The sequence below is a fragment of the Coturnix japonica genome, chromosome 4 (genome assembly GCF_001577835.2).
Source record: "Coturnix japonica isolate 7356 chromosome 4, Coturnix japonica 2.1, whole genome shotgun sequence".
Lineage (NCBI taxonomy): Eukaryota > Metazoa > Chordata > Aves > Galliformes > Phasianidae > Coturnix > Coturnix japonica.
In genome coordinates this window covers 56849774-56870854 of record NC_029519.1, presented here as the reverse complement: position 1 = coordinate 56870854, position 21081 = coordinate 56849774, and the positions used below count along the sequence as shown (strand labels likewise).

The window sequence follows — 21081 nt, the reverse complement described above, 5'->3', positions numbered from 1 at the left end:
ACAATCTTCTTGTTATTCTTTTTTTAAAGGTACTAATATGCTTGCACTTCAAATGATCTGGCTTCCTGTGGTAATGAGAATGGTGGTGTATGGGGGAGTGTGTGTTTTGGCTGCTGAGCAAAGGAAGTGAGAGATTCACCTGAACAAGCACCAATGTGATAACAGCTTCTAGAAGAGACCAGGGAATCTCCCTGTGTGAGATGCTGTCTTTCAGAGCAGGAAAAGCTGCACTCTGTATTCAGCAGGATCTTCTTACAGAAGTACTAAGAGTTACTCAACTTCTGCGAGCTTAAACACTTACTGCATTTGGCACCCAGAGAGCTGGCTGCTGGCCAGGTAATATCAGAGAAGAAAACTCAGGCCTAGTGATGCAAATGAAGTGCTGGCATTTGGCAAGGAAAATCTGCTAAATTCTCGGATTAAAGTTTTCTGTTCTTTTTTTTTTTTTTTTTTTTTTTTTTTTNTTTTTTTTTCTTTTTTTTTTCTTTTTTTTTTCTTTTTTCTTTTTTCTTCTTTCTTTTTTCTTTTTTCTTTTTTCTTTTTTCTTTTTTCTTTTTTCTTTTTTTCTCTTTTTTTCCCCTCCATTATAATGCCTGCTTTCCACTGACTTTGAATAGTCAAATCCAACTCTTCATTTTTGTCTTTGAAGTTACAAATATCATAGAATATCTTAAGTTGGAGGGGACCTTAAGGATCACCTTGTTCCAAACCCCTTGCCATGAATCAGGTTGCCAACTACTAGATCAGGTAGTTTAGTATGGACTGGCTGTTGGCTACCAGTTGGAGTGTTTGGAGTATGTCCATTCAGTACGCTCTGAATTGTTCTGAATTGTTCTGGTTCTGAAACCTGGAATTGTTCAGAATCTAGGTTTTTTGGTAAGAATCTACTTGAAGGATGACCACAAAATATGTCCTCTGCCACTGTACATGTTAAATGCAGAAGATTCACACTGAGAGGTCCAAGGTTGGTTATAAAATAGAATTTTATGTTTGCAGCAGAACTAGTCTTTGCACTTTGAGGCACAAGGAAAAAGTCCTTGTTTACAGGGTTGGTTTTTGTTTGTTTGTTTGTTTTGTTTTGTTTTCATGGCTACTAATGCTACTCTGCTGCAAAATAGCCCATTTAGTAAAATTTCTATAAAGGTTAATAACCTTTTTAAGCATCTTGGCTTGTTTCTTAGTGTCACACAAAGGAGCCCTGAGGGCATTTGGCTGAGTGCAAATGTTTCTGCATTTGAGTTCCATTTTGCATTCAGAGATTCCAATGGCTAAGTCAAACAGTCTCCCCACATGCTCAAAGATTTCTGAGTGTAGGCACTTTTTCTTATAATCCATTTATGAGAATACCAGTCCCTACAGGATAAGTGACTTCTCAGATTCCCTGGGACCTGAAGTACACCTTTTCCCAAGAGCTTTAACCTTATAGATTTCAAAATTAATCACCTCATTACCTCATAGGTAGCATAAGGACTCTGAAGATACAGTGCGTGATACTGCAGATTTCCTGCTTCTTCTTCCTATCTGAGGCTGAGCATTTTTTCAACTCTAAAACATTCCTTCGAACAATCTTATTTGTAACCAGTATCCAACAGTTGCTTGCAAGGGTGCTAAATTCTTAAACATCTTTTCAGGCTGAGCTGCTAATCCAAACAGTTATAATGTTGCTACAACTAGTTAAGTTCAGTTCTGTGCTGTGTGCCTCACTGCTTGGTTTAGTACTAATGCAGTCCTCTTTTTTCTGCATTTCTTGTGTTGGGAAATAAATCCAATCCATGTGTGCTAAATCATCTATTAAAAAAAAATAAAAATAAATGCAAATTGCTTCTAAATCCTTGCACTCAGGCCTAATGTTTCCCAGGCAAAGTTACAAACATAGTGCTTTCCAAAACTACTTTAGTAATTAAAAATATATTTACACTTTTCAAAAGACAAAGAATTGCAGAGGATCTTCTAGACCACCATGTTTAGTCCCCATTATATGATCTTCTTCACAAATTCTGCTAGCTCTGTTTTAAAAGCAGTTGCTTTATTCTCCCCCTCCACACCTCTCTTATGCAGTATTACATACTGACTCATATGTCCCAGTTCTCTCCTTTGAAATATATATTGCAAACGTATCTCTCATCAGAATTCAATTTGCTAAGATAAGAACTCTCTTTTCAACCTACAGCAGGGGAGATTCAGGCTGGACCTTAGGAAATAATACTTCTCAGAAAGGGTGGTCAGGCACTGGAATGGACTGCCCAGGGAGGTGGTGGAGTCACCGACCCTGGGGGTGTTCAAGGAAAGACTGGATGTTGTGTTGAGGGACATGGTTTAGTGGGAGCTATTAGTAATAGGTGAGCGGTTGGACTTGATGATCTTTTAGGTCTTTTTCAACCTTGGTGATTCTATGATTCTATGATTCTTTTGGAAGCATTTATGCTACAGGTTGCAGCATGGTGTATATACACCACAAGACAGATTCTGATGAGAGCAGTCTTCCTGTGAAAGTCAAAAGCTCTGTGCAGTCCTTTATAGTAGATCTCTTTTTGCAGTTTCCATGTGTTTGGTATGCTTACTGTATCATGTTTCAGGGTATGTATGTGCACATATACGCATAATGTATATAAAGTATGCACATACAAACACATGTGACCAAAGACATACACAAAGTACCTAGTTGTACAATTTGTGGCATTTCTGTAGTCAATTACAAACCTCAGTTGTAAACATTTGTTTCCTTGGGGAACGTTTCAGTAATTACTGAATGCTGTTGTTGTGCAGAGATGGAGCATTGTGCTGACATGGTTTCCCCAGCGGTACAAGAGGGACTGAATGATTCAGACAGCTTTCTTCCCACCACACTAGGCAGAACTGAACTTAAAAATGTGTCAGTATATATTTATACTCTTTCTTCTCCAAGGGCAGAAGGGCTGTTTAAGTCTTCCACATCTGGCTGCTCTCTCCCACCCTTTTCCTGTGGGAAGTTCTCTCACATCTTTGGCCACAGAGAAGAGGAAGACTAGCTGTGTGAGGAGACTACACAGCAACCCAAAGGTCAGTGGAATCTTCCTGGGAAAACTAATTAAAAGTATTGCTTTACTCTGCAAAGTGATTTTGTAAAGATTTCAGTCAGTGCTATGAGTGACAGAGACATATCGAATCACAGGAACAAATTTAGGAAGGCTGGAGTTCTAGAAGGTAGAATCTCTAGGATGCAGCATGAAAATTGTAAAGATCTGAGATTAATATATTTGCTGCGAGTCAGTGTAAGAATCTATTAATCAATGAAGACCAATGCCACTGGCACTAAAACAAATTGTCTGACTGAAATGTGTGGAGAAACTCATGTTTCTCACAATGTGACTAAAGCACGCGATTGGCACATACTGCAAAACAGTCTGACCAGACTTTCAAAGATCAAGTTTGCATAGTTTGCATGTCAGGAAAACAACTAACAAGAGTGAAATGAAACTCCACATGAATATTTACAAGAACCCAGAATCAAAAACTTGTATATTAAAAGATAACCTGAGAATCTTTACAGAAAGCTTCATTCTCAAGAGTGAACTTTTTGTTCAGGCATCTCAGAAGCTCAGTGAGATGACATCTGTATCTGGTCATTGTACATCAAAGGCAAGGTATTTTGTCCCACTCCACACTGAAAATTTGGACTCTTCAATAGAGTTCAGTATCTGAGGTCATAATGATAGACTGTCTGTGGGCCCTCTTGATGCTGGGAAAGAATGGTTTATGGTTCAGAAGCTGTACAATAGCATCAGAATTGATACTGGCAATGCACACCATGGCACCCTTTTTGATATGTCATATTTAAGAAAGAATTCCACTTTAAGCCTTAGGATTTTACTCCTGCTGGATTATGTTATTATTCTCTTTTTGCTGATCTCCATGTCTGATAAACCTCTACTGGCTGATGCTACTTTGTGTAGAGCTCCGCTGAATAATGCAGGTAATAAATACTTACCTAAGCAACCTAAGAAATATCTAAATATCTGAGTAATGCAATGATTTCTGAACTCAACAAACCCTTCAGCACAGACTGCAAAACTTGCACTTATTTCATGTCATAAAAAGTCTCAAAAACAAAATCATAACCCCATCCTAATCTAAGAAATTACCTCCTCTACTTCTTGCTGGCAAATTGGAGTGTCACTTTGATGCACAGCTCATGTGGAAAAGTAGAAGAGATGAAAGGAATCCAACCATCACAATCTCATAGGGCAGATTTCATTCTTTAAATGTGCCAAAACTCATGCTGCCTGGCTCAGTTTCAGCAAATTATCTAATATATCTTAGTGAGGCAACTCATGTGATCCATTATAGCTAATCAAACCTTAAGTACTAAGGCAAATTCCAGCACCAGAAGAGAATAAGTTGAGCCTGTGAACAGTAATTGTGTACAGCAGACTAAAGCAGTGGTTAATATGTAAGCAAACTGCAGATAACTATAACTAAAAGTATATTTTCTTTGCTGATGAGGCTGGGCAGGTTTCTTGGCATGTGCTCCTTCTACTTTTAGAAATTTAGTTGACATGGCCCCAGTTGCTCAATTTGCCATAGGTTGCTGGAGATACTTGTTGGTTACCTCAACAGTGTTCAGGGAAAAACAGAAGATGATTGCAGCTTTCCTGCCACTCCCCCTACACTCCCCTTGGTACACCCCCTTGAAGTCTCAAATGGCAGGCCTGCTTTACACAGCTGAAAATCAAATACTGCCAGAAATTTTTCCTACTGTAATGGAAAAGCAATAATTCATCTCTGACTCTGCATAGCCAAAATCTCTAAAGAAAATAAACCCCCTAAACTAATGGAAAGAATAAAAATGGCCACCCACTGGTCATGTAAATACACAGTTAAATCTTATACTTTTTTTTTTTTCCCTGCAAATGAACAATCAATTATTTACAGATATACACAACTTTTCTGTGATTTATTTAAATGTCCCTTTGTTGTTGTTCAAACATAGTGGTTTTTATTTATTAACACAAATTAAAAATACTTCTTGGGTTGTGTTTTTTTTTTCTCCTTTGCAACCTTTTATCCTCCCTGTTTGTATTTGAGAAGGTTAAAGGACGATCTGTACTGCATAATAAAAGTTCTTATTTATCTAGTGACCAAATGTATTTCAGTCAGCTAAAATGTGAAGCTTCTGTTCTGCCAAGTAATTCTGTCATGACCTGATGGGTATTAACCTGCTTGAAAGCGAAAACCTTCATTTTATCTGAAGGAAGATACTTAACAGCTCATTTAATGTCACCAGGAACTGTGCTGGCTGGTAACTGCTTCTCTATGTAGCTCATGGCAATGTTATTTAGAGGTAGTGATCCTGTGAGGGTCACCAGCTAGTTGGAGTCTGTGAAGATCACAGAATCATGGCCTCTGGATTTCAGTCCTTTCACAGCTCTCTGGACCTGGTCATCCAGCCATATTTACCCAGCAAAGACTACACTTATCTAAACCACAGGTGGCTAGCTTCTCCAGGGGAATGCTTTGGGAGACAGGATCAAAAGTTCTACTAAAGTCTATGTATGTCCAAAGCCTTTCTTTCATCCACTGGGTGGGTTAACTTGTCATAGAAGGAGGTTCTGTATATAGGTGTTACACTAGCAAGTCTCTAGTCATTTGAGACCTCCCTGTTGTACCAGAACTGCAGATAAATCATAGAATCATAGAATTACCCAGGTTGGAAAAGACCTTGAAGATCATCAAGTCCAACCTCAGCCTAACCAGTACCCATCTCCAACAACCCTCTGCTAAATCATATCCCTGAGCACCACATCTAAACGGCTCCTTCATGAGCACTTCCATCAGCTCCCTCACTACCCTCAGGTGGCTCCATGGACTTGTAGCTGTTCTGGCGGAGTAACAGTTTGCTGTTTCCTCTTGAATTATGGGGCATTTATTCTGCTCTCCATCCCTGTCTTTCAGCTCAGGGTGCTGAGTACTCTGAGGATAGCTTGTTTGTTAAAGACAGAAGCAAAGAAAATATTGAGTACTTCAGTCTTTTCCTCACTCTTGGTAGTAATGTTCCCCATCAGACCCAGTAAAGGACGCTATAGTATGCTATTGATTAGGCAGAATTAAATTACTTAGTGGTTCAGGCCAATGCTATTCAATAACATTCAGAAGATTTATGCATAATGTATACAATTTATTGATAAGAAAGAATAATCAAAATTGCTGTCCTGCTAGACTTGGCAAGGGCTTGAGCAAGTATTTTTCTTGTTGCAAATGTTTTGGATGAATTTGTTTCCCACTAATAACAGAATGTCTCTGAATAACTAATATGTATTATAAATATATATATATATTTGTTGTACTGCTCGTGTTAATGATGGTAGGCTGATGACATTCCACACTATACCTAAAATGTCCAGAAAAATGAAGAGAAATTCCACTGAGAATAATAGTGAAACTTGTCCACCAGTTTGGGAATACAACATGATTTTAACAGAACAATCCATAAGCCTCCAAATAGTCATTCTCTGGATACTTTTCCATTCTTTTTATTTTATCAGACCATCTTTATGACCATGTGAAATAACAGCCACAGTATAAAGGCAGTATCAGAGTTACAGATGCTTGTCTTTATGACAACACTAAGTTGGAAGGGAGTGCTGATCTGCCTGAGGGGAGAAGGGCACTACAGAGGGACCTGGATAGACTGGATCCATAGGCCAAGGTTAACAGCATGAGTTTCAATAGGGCCAAGTGTCAGGTCCTGCATTTGGTCACAACAACCCCAGGCAACCCTACAGGCTTGGGGAGGAGTGGCTGGAAAGCTGCCTGATGGAAAGGGACCTTGGTGTGCTGATGGACAGTCAGCTGAATATGAGCCAGCAGTGTGCCCAGGTGGACAAGAAGGCCAATGGCATCCTGGCTTGTATCAGGAATGGTGTGGTGAGCATGACTAGGGAAGTCATCCTACCCCTGTACTCAACATTGGTGAGGCCTCACCTCAAGTACTGTGTTCAGTTTTTGGCACCTCAGTACAGAAGGGACATTGAGGTGCTGGAGCAGGTCCAGAGAAGGGCAACAAGGCTCGTGAAGGGCTTGGAGAATCAGCCCTATGTGGAGAGGCTAAGGGAGCTAGGGCTGTTTAGTCTGGGGACAAGGAGGCTGAGGGGAGACCCTAACGCCCTCTTCTAGTACCTGAAAGGTGCTTACAGTGAGAGCAGGGCAAGTCTCTTCTCACTGGTGACAAGTGACAGAATGAGGGGAAATGGCCTCAAGTTGCACCAGGGCAAGTTTAGGTTGGATGTTAGGAAACACTTCTTTACAGAAAGGGTAGTTAAGTACTGGAATAGGCTCCCCAGGGAGGTGGTTGTATCGTCATCCCTGGATGTGTTTAAGAGCCATTTGGATGTGGTGCTCAGGGATATGATTTAGCAGAGGGTTTTTAGAGTTAGGGTTCTGGTTAGGCTGTGGTTGGACTTGATGATCTTCAAGGTCTTTTCCAACCTGGGTAATTCTATGATTCTATGATTCTATGATTCACTCAGATATACAGGTCTGAAAGAGTTCTCCTGTAAAAAGAGAAAGTAAAAACCCAGACAGGTTTAAGACAGAATTTGATCTACTTCTGCAAGGAGCCATATAATATCCTAATCCCAACAAGGATAGTGAAGACATTTACATATATTTCCATACTGCAGTCCAAACAGGACCTGACAGTGCATTGATGGCAACAGCTCCTCACTGACCTGGACTAATTCTCATCTGTTTACCTGCAATTGTGGAGATATGGAACTCACTGTTGACTCCAAACATGCCTGAGAAGCTTTGGTAAATGAATAAAAATTCCCAGGTATGTTTGTAGTCAGCACTGTTCTCCATAAGTGTTCAAGTTTCTGATCTAACTTGAATAAAGCTAGGCTATGCATATATCCGGGAGCAGCAGTTTTGTCTGTAGAATACACACATTCCCAGTGAGGCTGTGAAAGGAGCAAACCAGAATAAAACTGCTATTTGCTTTAATTGCAGGATACCTTAGTATATGCTAAACATTTGAATCAGAACTGGTACACATACAAGTAGCCAGGGATACACTGAAGGCTGACAGTGTGAGTCTGAGCCCTTCAAAAGGGGAGCTTTTCCCAACAGCAGGCAAATTTACCTCAGCTGTGCAGTTGCTGGGAAAGGACCTTCCACTGAAGAAAAAGAAAGCTGTGGTTGTGGAGGACTACCAAACCTTCCAGAAACATTCATACTGAGTTTTGTGACATTCTGTCTTTTTATAAAAGCAGTTACCTATCTGTTAACATTTCAAAGTCATTGCAGAGCATGAGAGCAGGCAAATCCACCGCATTTGTTAATGGAGCAATGCAGTATAAGTAAGGATTGAGAGACTATCTGGCTCCTTTTCCTGTTTTAAATCATGGCATTTTAAAACCCCGCTTAAGCCGGATTTCAATATTTCAAGATTTAAATATTTCTGAAGCAAATTTTAAGAACTATGTGTAGAAATTTACATAAGAGTTTGGCCCAGCAGTGAAATAGAGAATGCATGAACTGCTAATCACACCATACGCAATGTAATTGATACAAAATTTATTAGAAAGTTGCATCTAAGCAAAAGACACGGATTCAAAGATGGCACATGATAAAGACAATGGAGACTTTTATTCACAAGTCAGCTGTATCACTGAGCTCTGGTGTTCGCAGAACAACTGTTTTCTTAAAGATGACAGAAGGGATGAGTAAGTATGTACATATATATATTTGCACATATGTACACACCATATGCAATAACTGAACATTAAGGAAGAGAGACAAGCAGATCCACAGCCAAAATTTTTAAAGGTATTCCAAACGGTCTGATGTATGCAGACCATAGTAAGGAAAGGTCTTTTGTAAGTAGAATATATGCAGGGAGAAAGAGCTGATGATTGTAAGATTTATTCCAGCTATTCTTAATGCTTGCTATTCTTAGCAATAGCTCTCCTTCGCCAAAGACTATTCTTAGGCTTAAAACAAGTATTTTAGAATATCTGGCCCAGGGGAACAATCTGAATTATTTAGGCTGAAGGAGGGAGAAGCACAAAACCTCTCCAACCTTTGGAAACACAGAACTAACAAGTCACAGACGTCTCTAACAAAAATGACGAAACTCATAAGAAGAAGCAGAGTTTTATAGAGCTGATGGACAACACCAGATTGAAAAGAACCAGAACTGTATATGTGTGTCAGGCCTAATACTGTGGCACTTTTTGCAGCTCTCAGAAAAGTTTGGCCTATGGTGTGTCTCATAAGCAATATCCAAGGAACGACATGTTCAGAGTTGCCATAGCTCTTTTCCCTGTTCCCAATGCTCCCCGGACCTTGAAAAGAACCAGAACTGTATATGTGTGTCAGGCCTAATACTGTGGCACTTTTTGCAGCTCTCAGAAAAGTTTGGCCTATGGTGTGTCTCATAAGCAATATCCAAGGAACGACATGTTCAGAGTTGCCATAGCTCTTTTCCCTGTTCCCAATGCTCCCCGGACCTTGGCCATGAAATTCCAGATTGAGCTATACATGATGCACTTTCCTACCAAGCGTGCCTCAGAGCTGCTCTATGAAATATATCTAAGAAAAGTTCGTATGGTTTTCAGCAGTTTGAAGGGCCTGGCTCTAGTGCAGGTCTGGCCTTCCTTCCAGCAGCCAAGCTGATGCCTTTAATCAAACAAAGGGAAAAGTACAGGTTCTGTAACATTTGTCTTACGATGGTTATTTTGTGTGTGCAAATTGTGTTATGTTCAGGATATAGAAGTCTTATACTGAAGATACAGGAGCTAGGTGGCCAAAGAAGCAGATGTAAGTCTCAAAGCAGGGAACTGTTTTCTGACAAGTTCTTAGGTAACAGAAGATAGACTGTTCACAGAAGATTCCTGCCACAACAAGGCTGCTCATAATCGAATCACAGAATCACCAAGGTTGTAAAAGACCCCCAAGATCATCTAGTCCAACCATCCCACCTACAACCAGTGTTTCCAATAAGATGAGAACAGGTGTTTGCTCTCAGCAAACCATCCCACAAAAGGAACTTGAGAAAGACCAGAATGATCAACTAAAGGATGTACCAAGCAAGAACTGTGGGTTCCAAGACTCCCACCTCAAAAAATTAAAAAAAAACACAACAAAACTGAGCACATGCAAGGAAGTGGAAACCTTTGTTAATGACTCTGGGGGAAAATATTGAATATGTACACACTTTCCAGGAAAATCTTTACATATATAACGCAAGAGATGTACATAAGCTGAAGATCTCTTGCACCAGCTGCACACATTAGGCAGAATTAGGCATGCATTGTGCACTGCAATAAAGACTGCCCACTTCTTAATACCACATAAGGAGCTTCATTCAGACTGGAGGTGGCCTGGTGTCAGGGTAGGCACCCCGACACGCTCACCCATTTAAAACTGTGTGGAAAACGTTGTTTCTAGAGGCATTAAGCCCCGCAGCCAAGCTTCTAAGAGGCAGAAGCGCAAAACATTCAGGGAGAAATTAGGTCGGAAAACGCTGGTAAATTAAAGCAAGAACTAGAATAATGTTGGCGCTTAGCGCCTGAGGTGTCGGCACCCACCGGAGGCGGGCGGTGAGGGGCGCTCAGACGGCCCAGAAGGACGCGGCGGGAAAGCCGCTCAAGGAGACTCCGGCTCCCCGCGCTGTGCAGGACGGGGGTACGGCCTCCTGAGGGGGAGGGAAGGGCGGGAAGGAGGAGTGGGGAAGCCTCGCACGTGTAGGAAGGCCACGCATGGGGGCTTTCTCCTTTCGGCCCTGAGAGAGCCCCTCCGCTAAGCCCGTAACTCCAGCGCAGCCCTTCCCGCCGCCGAGAGGAGCCGTGCCCGGGCCCCGTAAGTGACGCCCTTCCTCCGCCTTTCACTCCGGGAGCGGGCGGGCAGCACGGAGTCGCGCTGCTGGCGGTCTCCTGGTGAACGGGGTTGGGGGAGCGTCTATGCCGGGGAACCTCTCGCAGCAACCCTCACCTCCGCCAGACGAGAGGCTCCCTTGTGCGTGGGGAGGCGACGTGGCGGGAGAGGGAGACCAAGTTTTTCTTTCAGCTGCCTTTAAAGTCCTCTGTATCTGTGTGTGTGTGTGTGTGTGTGTGTGGGTGGGTGGGTGGGTGGGTGGGGGGGTGTATTTTTGCGCGTTCCTCCTGCCCCATGTCACCTTCCCCACTTGGCTGCTTATGGCTGGGTGTGGGGGGGGTCGCTACCTGAGGTGGAAATCCCATTTCAGGGGAGAGTATGGTGGGGGTGTGGGTTTCTGCCAGTTGTAAAGCAGTTGTGAAATGTAAGGTTCTTCTGCTGGCTATGCATGTTTAAATATAGAAATGCGATTTAAGCGTGCGTAAACCAATGGGTGACATTCCTGGCAGCTTGTTTAGTGAAAAAGTATTTTAAATTTAATGTGTCTGAAGCAGCAGATAAAAAAAGCCTTTGATTTTAAAATACTGGTTATCACTTTTGGTTTGATGCTGTTGGATTGAGTGCAGTAGATCTGATGAAGGTCTTGCCCCAGAGGGAACTCCATTAAATCAAGGGAACAAAAACACTGTGCATTGGGGGATACCACATGGCTTGGTTTTGACAAGGAGTGCAGTGTCTGCTGAATGCTACACCGGTGTTTGATGCTTCATTCCATTAAAAGTGATGAAGGTGAGAGATTTGCTAAAGTTTGGCCAAGGGCTGTATCCGGTCAGGACAGAAGGACTCAGGCTAACTGCACCACTCTCTGTTTCAAGTACATTAATACCCAACGAGTATTTATTTTAAAAGCTTTCAAGCTCATTTCTCTTTGTATTCTTTCTTAATAAAGCCAAAACAAAATACCTTAGGAGGCGTTCAAATGTTTCAGAAATGGGGAGTGTAAGACAAGAGATCATGGTATATAGAACTTCTTTATACTGAAAGAAGCTGATGATAGTTTGTTTACTCTAGCAAGACAAAATAAAACAAATTCTATGAAAAGCTCATGTAGACATTGTGCAGATTCAGTACAAAGTGGATCTTGGATCCGAGTTTGGATTACACAGTGTGGAAAATGTTTTGAGTTCTGGCTTGTGTTACCTACCTGCTCCTGTAAGCAGATGTCCATTGCTGTAGTTGGCTTTGCTTGATACTAACCCTGTCCACACAATTCTTCTGAACCCTACTGGGCTCTTTTATAGAGAGAGACAGGAATAAAGACACCCCGTAGATATGTAAGTTGCTGTGACAATATATTTTGAAAGGTGCCGAATGTTTTTAATTATTCATTTTTAGCCTGTTAGTATCCATTGAGCTGAGGGTTGTCCATGCATGGAGTAGTCTTTTGTCTAACTGATGTTATTAAAAAATAACTTGGGATTCTTTGTATTTGGATGAAGACTGGTCACTCTGTGAAGTTCAAATGTAATGAAGTTTTAATCCTGAAATTCAGTAGATTGCCTAGAGTAAAAATGACCTCAGTAAAAGATGTATGGAAACATATGGAAAGGTAATAAGAAGATTTAGTTCCTCCTTATGTGCCTTGGCTGGTTTTTTTGTTTGTTTGTTTGTTTTTGTTTTTTTTTCATTTTGCAGTGAACAGTGTTTAAAACAGAAGGGAACTGAACTTTCAGAAAACCATAAATGTGTATTCTGCTGGGAAATGCATTCATGTGAGTGATCTGCCAGTACAACCCCAGTGAGATTTCTAAAGGTTCCTAGTGAAAATGGGATCTGCTGGGATTTTTAAGTTGAATCGTTGAGGACAGTCATCTGAGAGCCACAGTATTATTTTGCCTGATGTCAAAGGCACAATTTAACCTAATGAATGTACTTTGAAGGAAATGCACAGAATATTGTCACTGTCTCCACAAGTTCTTGCACAGAATTGCATGGATGTAGAATGTCATAAGTGTATTTTACTCACTGTGGCCATTAAGATTCTGTCCTAGACTGTAGGATCCCACATGTGTGTTGCTACACAGAATCACAGGGGTTGGAAGGAACCTCAAGAGATCATTGAATCCAAATCCCCTGCTAAAGCAGGTACCCTACAATAGGTTGTGTGCATGTGTATGTCTGTATATGCATACCCCCTGTATGTTTCCAAGAATTAAGTATCAAACTACAGTAGAATGTTAGCGTGGTTAAATTTAAGGATAGAGACCTTATATTTTATCTAACTTCTCCACCAAAACTTGTTATGAAATGACAGAGTCCTTTATTAGTGCCTGAATGGCTGCATGTATTTGATAAGTAAATGTTAAGCAGTCACACAGGAGAGGGGAAAAATAAAAAAGGAAACAGTAGTATATAAGCTATCACATTGTTCTGGAGTCCACAGAGTCCTTCCATTTGACTTTTTCAACTACCTTTTCCTATCACAACTTGTAATTAATACAGCTGATCCATAAAAGCCTCCATGCAGTTGCTAGAGAAAGGTAATGTATGGTGCTTTGGTTCCCCAGGACAACTCATCAGAAATGCAACAGAGTGCACACGACAGCTGCTGATTCTGATAAGTAATCAGAATGGGAAGTCAGTGTTGGTGAGCCACAGTGCCCTGTGCCAGTAATGGCAAGGTCTTTTTTGCCTCTAAGATGTATTGCTGGTCTCACTAAATCAGCTCATTTCTGACGATTATTTTGTCATATGCACATAATACCAGGAAGAGATGGTCACTGGAGATGTTCAATAAAAGTGTAGGTCTGGTACTTGGGAACACGATTTAGTGGGCAATATTGGTGGTAGGTGGGCATTGGGCTGGTAGATCTTAGAGGTGTTTTTCAACCTTAATGATTCACAGAATCACAGAATGACCCGGGCTGGAAGGGACCTCAAGGATCATGTAGTTCCAACCCCCCTGCCTGGCAGGGCCACCAAACATACACATTTACTAGATCAGGTTGCCCAGGGCCCCGTCCAACCTGGCCTTGAACACCTCCAAGGACGGGGCATCCACAACCTCCCTGGGCAGCCTGTTCCACGGCCTAACCACTCTCCTAGTGAAGAACTTCCCCCTAACATCCAACCTAAATCTTCCCTCTTTCAACTTAAAACCATTTCCCCTTGTCCTGCTATTGTCAGCCCTTTCGAAGAGTTTACTCCCCTCCTGGGAGTAAGTTCCCTTCAGGTATTGAAAGGCTGCAATGAGGTCACCCTGCAACCTTCTCTTCTCCAGGCTGAACAAACCCAACTCCCTCAGCCTGTCCTCATAGGGGAGGTGCTCCAGCCCCCTGATCATCTTCGTGGCCCTCCTCTGAACCCTTTCCAAAATCTCTATGTCTTTTTTGTACTGAGGGCTCCACACCTGGACACAGTACTCCAGATGGGTTCAGTTGTATTGGTTGCTGGAATGATGGTGAGCTGTAGAAAGGTCAGTATCTGCTGTTAAAAGGTGTTGCACTGCCAAAATTCAAGTAAATAAGTTTTCCTTCCAGATCTTCTACAAGGAATTTAATTAGAAATATTTTGTCAGCTTTGAGATTAAACTGGAGCAAAAAACAAATTGCACCAAGTGATTTTATCATACTTTACTATCGTCTTCATCTGTGCTTTTTGCTTTTTCAGAACAAAGTATTGTTTTCTGAGAATTATATGTAATAAATATGTTTTTGCTGTAAAGAACATTCTTCTTTTCTGTTTGGGGATGGGAAGTTGGGTTCAATACAGTCTGATCTTTACTGAAAACACAGTGAGGAGAACCTGTTTTGTGCCTGTGTGAGTTCATGTAGCTAGTCCTTGGTCCTAACCCATTTTGTTTGAAGTTATTTCTGTGTTTGAAGTTTGATTGCAAGCTGTTGGACAAGATGAGAAAGCAATTGTGTTTATTTTGTTTGTGCAGCACCATGTGCATCGTGGTTGTGGGATAAATAATAATTTAAAAGGAAGGGATTATTTATTGTCCTTTCTTCAGTTTCATTGGATTGAGACGCATCTCCGTATTGGTTAAAGAAAATGTAACATTTGGATATTGTGAAGATATCTGATTACTCCCATGAGGACTTAATTTAATTCCTTTCAATGTGGTATTTGCGCATGATTTGCTATAATACAGATTTTATTTTGCCCTTGTGTGTTTTTGGACCATCACGCAGTCAAGAGAAAACAATAGGATGTGACTTGTCATGAAGTGCTTTCAGCACTGTGAGTTAGGTGGAAAAGCTTGTGGAAATACAGAATTAGTACAAATGTGTGGTTCTTTTCAGAGGTGCACTGTTTTGGTGGGCTTTTTAGGAGAAGGAGTTTAGATGACTAAGCTGTATTTTTGATCCTTGTCAACTTAGTCTAAATTGTTTAATGGTTTCAAGTGAGTATCTGGGTGCTGTTGGTAGCAGTGTTTAATTGTTCTCTTCTGCTACAAGGGTGTCAAGAGGGGGAAGAACCTTCAAGGGTGGTACTGAAGAACTGTGTGTCATGAAACATCAGTTTTATTGTGTGGAAATTGTGGGTTAGAAAAAAAATCCTTGTAGCTTTTTGCAGTAGTTGTTACAGGGTATTAAAGTGTGTGTTCTGCTGTTGTTTTTTGTCCCCAACACTGTTTGTAGAAACTCAGGAAACAAGAGATATACCTGAGCATTCTGGAAATTACTTTCATGGCCTTTTCCCTTACATTAGCCAATGCCTGAGGAGGCTCCTTTATATTTTTAAGATAAGAACTTAATTAATTCCTTAACAGAAATTAAAATATACATGTTTGTACATAATTTGGAAAAGAAAAGCAGCAATCTTTCTCATTATTTGTCCTGTGAAATTGCAACTTTTGTTATGATGGTAGTGCTTGATCTTGAAAAATACCCTATGTACCATATAGTAGCCAGTTATTCTTGCTATGAGGCAGTCTGGTATAATGACTGTCTTCCAGCAACAAGGTACTCCCTGTCTGTTTATTTGCACAGTGGAAATGGAAGAGGATGGGGGACAGATCATCCCTGTAACATGCTTTTACTAAATAAAAGAAATCTGTTCTAATTGTTTCAACATTTATTCTTAGTGAGACACTGCTTCTGGGTATCCAGTCCAGAATTGTTTGCAAGGTCCCATGCAGTATCCAACTACTAGCAATATTTTATGTGACCATTTTAATTTATGAGATGCATATGCCTAATTCTGAGGTAGCAAGTTTCAACATCAGTCTTAATAACCCAATTTTATATCTAATTGTCCAGATATAAATTTTTATAAGCCTCCCTGAATGTCTGTGGTACTTTTTAAAGCCTTCTATGGTGTTTAATTGCCTGTGTACTCCACTTCATTAGTTGTCTAAGTAAATAACTTTGATTTGTATTAAATTTAAGATATTTTTTATCTATTTGACTGTTTTTCTGTCCTGTGTGGTAACAGATGGGTTGCACTTAGTTCAATGAACCGGATGCAAAAAGAGCAGAATTTGCAGTAAAATAATGTTGATGTTGTGTTTTCACCCACACAAGATAAATTAAGTCAACTCTCTGGTACGTGAGGTGAACGTTTGCACAGTTTCATTGTTACTAATTAGAGTGTATCCACTATGCTCTGGGAAACAGGTAGCTTTCTCCATCTTGATGTGCTCACAGGCCTAGTATCTTTCTGAAGCAGTGTCAGCATAAGCAGCTCCTGTGCTCTGCTCCGGGCTGCTATCTTTTGTTCCCGCTTCAGTAACCACCCTACGCGGTTGTTTGTGGTACTGTGCAATAAACTGGGTTAGGAAAGGTTTTACTGTATTTTTTCTTGAGATGTTTTTGAACAATAATCAGTTCCTCCTTCCATTTTATCACGTGACCACATGGCTGTTCTCTACCATCTAATTATGGATGAAGTGAAGAGACTAAGCAGTAGAAACTGCTTAAATTGTGCTGCTACTACAAGCAAGTATTGAATATGCTCTACATAGCTGTGTAACATAGAATAATTTATCTCCTCCGATTTCCTTCCTTTTTCCTTCTTCTTTTTATTTTTTTTTAATCTGGAGGAAGCATTAGCTGCAAACCTTTGGCCACAGGAACGTTTTATCCCTCAAACTTCAGAATAAAGTTTGGGCATTTAGAATCACAGTCCTGTGGAGTACAGTTCCGTAGTTTCATTCCTTTGGACAGGAGCTAGAAGAGGTAATGCATTTTAATCAAGAAGTTGGCGCTCACCAAGTGCATCTTTGCTGGTACTATCCTTTTTTTATTTTTGGTGGTTGGAAGGATGCTTGAAAATATGGGGAAATAACACTGCGTATTGTACTTTGACTTCTGCCGCGTACAGTGAGACAGGACTCTGAAAATACACAGCAGGATACTGTGTAGCACTGAATTTCTCTACTTTGCTGAATGCAAACCCTTGAAAAGATCATCTGAACTGAAAGGGAAAATCAATTGTTGGTAGGGCTTCTTCTTTCTAAGGAGACAAGCTTGCAAGGGTTTTACACAGGTTCTTCATTTGATGGTGAACAAACCTCTTGAAAGGTTCACCGAAAGGCTGGAGAAGACCACAAGCAGCAGCGTATAGCAGCTTTTTCACAGTGCTACTGCTGTGAAATGGTGTTCTTGTAGACAACTGACATGGCTGCTGGTTTGGAAATGAACATTTGCATTTCTCCTAGAATCGTGGCAAGCAGGATTTCAAATACAAAAAATATCTCCCCACATAACTCAACTTGTCCAAGTTTTGAATTGGAAAGGCTATGAAAGTCATCTGCCTGGATGTAAAATTGGGTCAGCCAAGGAACTTGCGTAAGGCTGCATACTTTACTACGTGCTGCGGGCCCAGGAGATGCCCCATCTGAAATACTGAAGTCCTTGACACTAGTGTTTTTTGTGACTGATGCAATTCTGATGGAGTTCATTTGGCTTCATTCGGTGTTGCATCCCAGGTAGGCTACTGGACAGAAAGGAAAGATAAGTTCTTGAGCACATACTCTGAAGTAGGAGCCATCACAAGAAACATATTTTCTAGCCTCTGGAGGCCAAGTTTGTCATTGTACCAGCCTTCAAGAAGTGGAGAAGTGGGACTTACTGCAGAGCAAACTCAGTAGCTGTTAAATCTTACCCAAGGCTGCAAAATGGGAAGCAGACTGTACCATATACTCGGACTGGTATTTCAGAGTACATCCCCATACCCAGCTGTATGGTGAGCAGCAGCTGACTGTCCTAGTCAGAAAAAAAATGGAAAACACAAGAAGGTTTGTCCCATCCTGTATAGATTGTTTTGCTGGGTTTTGTTACTGATTTGAACATTTAGAGAGGCTTCCTCTCCTGTTTTAGTAGTGGTAGAATAATAGAATGGTTTGGGTTGAAAGGGACTCTGTAATAAATTAGCAAGCCAGACAGCATCCAAAGAAAAGCAATCCAGAGAACAACCAGAGGGCTGCTGTTGTACAACTATGGGAGTGTGACCTCTTTCTCTGTGACCTGAGGCTTGTACAGTATAACAGTTTGCTTTTGGATGGTAGGAAGACGGTGATGCCTGGATGCCTGCCTCAGCCTGTTTGCTGTGCTTGGACAAGCAAATGACATGTTCTAAAACATTCGAACAAAGGTGGAAGGCAATAGTATGAAATTTATATAAAGGAAACAGGAGGTATCTACTTCTAGACTGGTTGGAGTGTGTTAGGCGCTGTTGTGGAGGATGTGTTCCAGTTTCTTTTGCTCCAGAAGGAAGGCTCAGTATTGTGCCATGGAATGGAACAAAGTGCAATGATTGGCCATGAGTACTGAAAGAATATCTTTGAAAATACGCCTCTGATCTGGGCAAAAGTGCTAGTGTAAATATACCAGGGATGACTTGGCTCTGCCTATATCTGCTGCATTCAGAACACTTCACTGAATGTGATGTAGGCATGGTTTCAATTGTACACGCCTCTGTTCCTTCTGATTCCATTTCAAACCTAATCTTTGTCCGTAGTTCTGCATCTAGTCCTGGTCCAAGAGTGTCTCATTGCTGCTTTCTAAGTTCTGGGGCTGATGGACTTATTCATTATTGACGGGGACACTAGTAAGTAAGATCCTAGCACTGTTCGATTACCTATCACTGTTTATCTTGGCAGTAGCACATCAGAAATGAGCAAAGTACGGCACTGTGCAGTCTAAGACAATAAAAACTCTTCTAGTGGAGTGCTCTTGATGTGTATGAGTGCTCTAATGAAATGTGGTACACAAAGAGGAGAACTTCCTATTCCAGACTAACTGCAGACCTTCTACTGCTGGAGCACTGTCAAAAACAAAAAACCAAAAAAAAAGTTAATTTTTCTAAGGATTGCATTTGCTGTGCAATGCAAAATGTTGGATCTGCATAACCTAAAAAGCTTCAAAGAAAGAAACGTTTAAGAATTTAGGTAGGGAGCAATCCTATTGAGGTCTTCTTTGGCAGGAGGTTGACTGAAAGAGTATTTCTGCAGTAAGCAGGCAGCCAAACTTGAACTGCAAAGCAAAGAAACCCAGTTCCCGGCCTGAATCAACTGAGTGATGTTTGAAAGGCAAACTTTACAAACTGTTTTCATTCCTGTTTGAATATGCTCGTAACAATGGCTATACTGGAGCTGACAGTCAGGAAAACAGATGACACATCACTAGGAAGACATGAAGCCACCATCCCACATGCTTCACTTATATTTGGTTGTTTTCCCTCTGCCTTTCTTATACTGTTGTTTTTTCTCAGATTAAGCTTTTGGGCTGGCTTTGATTGTTAGCTGGGTGTTATTGAAGGATGAATAATTGCAGTCATATTTTTAATCTTAGCACAGCTGAAAATCTTTTTGTTTTACTAAAAAGTGTGTTTATGGAAATAATTTTTGCCATGTGGCTGCAATCTGTAGTAAGTTCAAGAAACAAAGCTCATAATTTTGAAGGGATTTCAGGCTTTTGATTGCAAATAACTGAATTTTTGGATCCGGGATAACAAATTAAATATTTTCTTTCTTCGAAAAAAAGAAAACCAAAAACACACAGAGAAGCTGACTCTTCCATCCATCCTCTCCTGTTCTGGAGCTGAAACAGCTTGGCAGTGATGTTTGAACATGGTTCCAGTTAAACCAGTTTTGAAACATAGTTTCTAGCCAGAATGGATTTAGGCCAAAGTATGTTATAACTGAGTTTGAAAACATAACTTGAAGCTAAAATTGTATCTGTAGTGAGAGAACGATGTTGAACTCAGATGAAAGGTTTGTTTCTTCCCTCTCCTTTTTCTCCTCTCTCCAGTCAGGCAAGCTGTGAGATGCTGCTGGAAGCTGCTCTGACTTTTCATGAATCTCACGACTCTTCTACCCCAGTATTAACACCTTAATAATTAACTTGTACGGAGCCTATAGCACTACAGATATCTGATCTTTTTTTGCTGTGCAATTTCTGGTAAAGCAGTTGAATCAAAGGCTTTTTCCATCTCCCTTGAAACCTGGTGCTGTACAAACATAGCTATTTTCAACTGCTTTAGTTTATCTACTGTTGACTTTAGAAGTACGATTTGCAGTTAGAAAGGATGACTGCAGGATATTATTTTTCAAGTCTGTGTAAAAGTGATTGCGCATCTTTTTTTCCCACAGTGAAAATGTCTAGACTTTTCTGAACCTTTGTAAAGCTGTTATCCAGACAAATTAGTTCCATGAATTTGAACCACATCAACCTCAAGAATTATCCAAATAACTGCGGTCACCAAGTCATTTTACTTTTAGCTATTATACAAAACACTGCTAGTAATCTGAAAAGCTGACAGATATGAAAAAAAGAAAAAAGAAAAATTGCTCATCATCAGCTACAGCCTCTTTTTTTTTTTCCTTTTCTTTTTTTTTTTCTTCTTCTTCTTCTTCTTCTTCTTCTTCTCCTTCTTTTTTTTCTCTTAGGAAGGTTTTCAGCCCATCTGAGTGTCGAGATATTTCCCAGCAGAATGGTTATTCTGTTGTAAAATAATTCATGCATCTGTCTTCATGCATCAATATTAATAAGCATAGGTGCCATGAAGAATCCATTGTGGCTGAAGTCTAAAGCCAAGCATAGGTAACAGTCATTGTAATCCCCAGTTATATTTTTGGGAGATGTTCAGTTAATTTGAGGGACTGTCATGCTCCAAACTGCCAGTAGCTTCTCTTCTCTGTTTCAGAATTTGTACCAATGCCAAAATTAACTCTTCCATATCCTAGGCTTTCCTTCTAGCTTTGTGCTTCCAAATGGC

At 40.6% G+C, this 21081-nt stretch overlaps 1 protein-coding gene across 1 annotated transcript in view; it reads left to right on the top strand.

Moving 5' to 3' along the window:
- The first annotated feature begins 10703 nt into the window (after window positions 1–10703).
- SLC7A2 (solute carrier family 7 member 2) overlaps window positions 10704–21081 on the top strand; it is a 42925-nt gene continuing 32547 nt past the window's right edge. The window contains exon 1 of the mRNA XM_015862347.2: window positions 10704–10839. The gene's annotated coding sequence lies outside the window, so the exon portion shown is untranslated. The remainder of the gene's footprint in view (window positions 10840–21081) is intronic.